The sequence below is a fragment of the Sinocyclocheilus rhinocerous genome, unplaced genomic scaffold (genome assembly GCF_001515625.1).
Source record: "Sinocyclocheilus rhinocerous isolate Xijiao unplaced genomic scaffold, SAMN03320098_v1.1 scaffold1898, whole genome shotgun sequence".
NCBI lineage: Eukaryota > Metazoa > Chordata > Actinopteri > Cypriniformes > Cyprinidae > Sinocyclocheilus > Sinocyclocheilus rhinocerous.
This window is the reverse complement of record NW_015661023.1, coordinates 868,022-871,779: the sequence shown is the minus strand read 5'-3', so window position 1 is coordinate 871,779 and position 3,758 is coordinate 868,022.

The following is a 3,758-nucleotide window of genomic DNA, read 5'->3' as shown; positions in this document are numbered from 1 at the left end:
CAATATTGCTTGTATCCTTCACTGTGAAGGCCCTACCAGAATGCAATGCACAGACATAGTAAAAATGTCAGAATACACAATGGTGGACAAGGATAGGACTTGTCAAAAATGACAGAAAAAGATTTATTTCACTCAATATTTGTGTTTTGTACTTTTGTTATTGTTGTCGTTAAGTATTTTTGTTAGCTTAGCAACTTGAGCCTCCTGTGCACTTTAGGCGAGGATGCGAGTTTCTTCCTAAACCACAAAAATTACAGTAAAAAGGCATGCAGAAAGGCCATTATTTTGCTTATTTTGGTAACCAATGACAATGGGCAGCCATTCAGCACAGTTTAGTAGTTAAACACAAGCATTAACATTTAGGAGTATCAATACCTCAGTGCATAATGGAAATGTAATGTATTGCAAATTTTAATGTATTTTGCAAATAATATAATTCTATAATAAAATCCAATCTGTAACAGAATGCTATCTCATGTTTGTTACAATTGCGAGTTTACATCTCACAATTCAGATTTTTTTTTCTTGCTATTCTGCCTTTTCTCAGAATTATGAGATAGAAACTTGCAATTGTGAGTTATAAAGTCTAATTCTGAGGGGGGAAAATTATTAAAAGTGTTTTTTTTTTAAATTTTTTTTTACAATTGCGAGTTCATATCTCACAATTTGTCTTTATAACACGCAATTGCAAGTTTATATCTCGTAATTCTGACATTTTTCTTGCAACTGCGAGTTTGTGATGCAATTGCGAGAAAAAAAGTCAGAATTGTTAGATAAAAAGTCACAATTACTTTGTTTTATTTATTTTTTTAAAAACAGGCTTCCATAGTTTTTTTTATATTTGTTTGTCATAAAGCAAGGTAATGCAGATTATTTTCTTGCTCAATCATGATGTTTACATTCTGGAATATTTGGAGAATTTACTTGGAAACGCTAATTGGAATAACTTAACTATTCTTATTAGGAATAATGAAACTGGCAAATATATTGACTTTTTGAGATCTGTCAGCAGTTTGAGGGGTCGATATGGTACCATATTGTCCCATTTTTCAACCAGCTCTCAGATTTGTTTGTCAGCTAAATTCCAGCAGATGATGCAAAGTGCACTTCTGTCAAAACTACACATCGTACTTTGACGTTTTTGTGCATTATGAGTGTTTGCCTACTGTTTTGGCAAACTCTGTTTTGCAGTCGAATTGCCTTTGTTCTGCATAGACAGCCATTGACAGCTAATATGCTGTTTGTTTGTGGTTTTGCACCAAATACAAGTGTCCCGTTCGTCAGCCTCTCGGTGAACAGGACCTGATTGAGTCACCATCTCATCCGATCAGACCCTGACTGGGGTGATCCTGCCCTTCATCCGTCTCAGCATGACTCCCACAACCAAGTCCAGATCTCGGTGCTCGATATTCAGTTCTGCTCCGAGCGGAGATGAAGTGTTGATAAAACACAGTTTGACCCAAATCTCAGTTGAAAGGCCTCGTCGTGTCCAATAACCGCTGCCTCCGATTAAAACCAGAACCTACAGAAAAGTTCAACCTCTGAAATCAATAATCACGTCGCTTTTTTTAATGTTCTTCCTCCGTTGCCGGAGATCAAAGTTCTCGCAGATCTGATGGAACGAGTTTCAGTCACAAATGATTGGCTCCATATTTTCCATTTTTTACTATTCTTCAATAGTATTTTTGGCAGTCGGTGAAAACTGTGGGTAGTGCAATAATTTAATTTGTATTTATTCTTTTTTTATTTTACGTACATTTCTTTTAGGCTGATAATTGAATCTCTTGTCTCCGGCTGATGGATTCCAAGAAAGTTTGTTAGCAATTTCACCTTCCTCAGATCTGCGGCTCGTCTGATCAACGTCAATCTACATCCAGCCGTCTTCCATTACTCTCAGCTTGTTTCATCCCTACTCGTCTGTCACCACTCTCTCTTCACCGCTTTCTGCCTTTCGCTTGGATGGGTGGGATGGCTGTCCAATTTTACGGCTGGCTACTCTTCTCCTGTTTGCGTGTTGCGTCCGGATCTTTCTAAACGCTTCTTCAGATGGGCTTTTGACGGCTGAGTGGAAATGAGAGACGAGCGAGAGATGTTTTGTGCCGCCTGTGTTTTTAAGCTTGTTTGTGTGAAACGGCCAGCACTTGATGAAACTCGATCGCTTATTGGGATGTAGAGATCAAATTGCATTCGTGACCATTTTGCTGGAAGTGTAATATTACTTAATCATGGAAATATTCAGTGTTTGAATCCACTTTAAATGCGGCCCTTGAATGTGCGCTTAGTGACTTTCGTCTCATTAAAAAGTACAACAGTACCCTTGAACAATGTTTTCACAGTACAAGATCATTCAATAATTTCACTTGCATAAGATCATTTCAGAAGTCGAAAAATGATTTCAGTAACACTTGTTATTACATTGGAATAAATTCAGTGACAGCTGACTGCCAGTAATGCATTGGATATCACTTTAAGTCAAACATTTTAGTGCAACATCAACTAAAAGTACTGAGTGCACTTGAAGTGTGTAATTTCCGCAATGCTTCACCAAGTGGAAATGTGCAAGTAATGATTGTTTTCAAACAGGTTTTCAAGACATGCATCCGTATTGCATTGGTTAGTCAAATGTAGTCCCACCATAAACTTACACTATTGGTTGAGCATTTTGTGTGTGTTCTGTGTTTACTTGAAAAATTCCCCTTTTTAGTGTTGGTTTGTTCGGTTCATTTCTATGAATCAGTTCAAACTGTCCATTTTATTGAAAACGAAAATCAAAATCTGAAAATTCAATCTACATAATCACACACACACACACACACACACAAACAATGTATTATATAATTTATTGTATTAAACAATTACACATATTAATGTATTATACAAGTTATTATTCTGTTATTTAGAGAGAAACGAGGTGGTAACGTCTTGATTATTTTAAACATAATAACATGACATATATTACTTATTTTAAACTATGTTTGGCATTTTTTCAGTTGTTTGTTTACACAAATACATAGATACATATGTGGACATACACTACTGTTTACATTTTTTTTAATTTTATTTTATTCAGCAAGGATGCGTTAATCAGAAGTGACCGTAAAGACATTAATGCTAATGAAAACTTTCTATTTCAAATAAATGCTGTTCTTTTGAACTTTCTATTCATCAAAGAGTAATGATGCAGAAAATTCAGCTTTGATCACAGCAATAAATTACATTTTATAGTTTTTTTTATAGAAATTACATTCACACAGAAAACAGATTAAATTGTAATAATATTTCACAATTTTTACTGTATTTTTGATCAAATAAATGCAGCCTTGGTGAGCAGAAGAGACTGATTAAAAAAAACATAAATAAAATACACCAACCCCAAAGACTGAATGGAACATGTGAATGGACGTGTATACTGAATATTGTAAAAAGGCTGGGAAAAAACCTAAATTGTTTGTGTTCCTCGGTCGTTAGTGTTTGCCTGCGGTTGTCAGCATAATGGAGATCTTAAATTACCTATTAGCATCCAAACGAGCGTGAACCGCGACTCTCTCACACACTGACCTTTTAATTCCTTCAGCGTCTCGGGGCTGGATAACCGTGTGTAAGTCACGTTCCCCTGCAGCGCTGAATGAAGCCATTGTTACGGCCCCGTCCCCCCCTCTGACCCCGCCGGCCCTCGTGAGGGGTCCACACACACCTGTCAAACCCCGTCGGCCCCAACATCAGTCCTTACATTCAGCAGAACCCCTGGAGTTTATTGG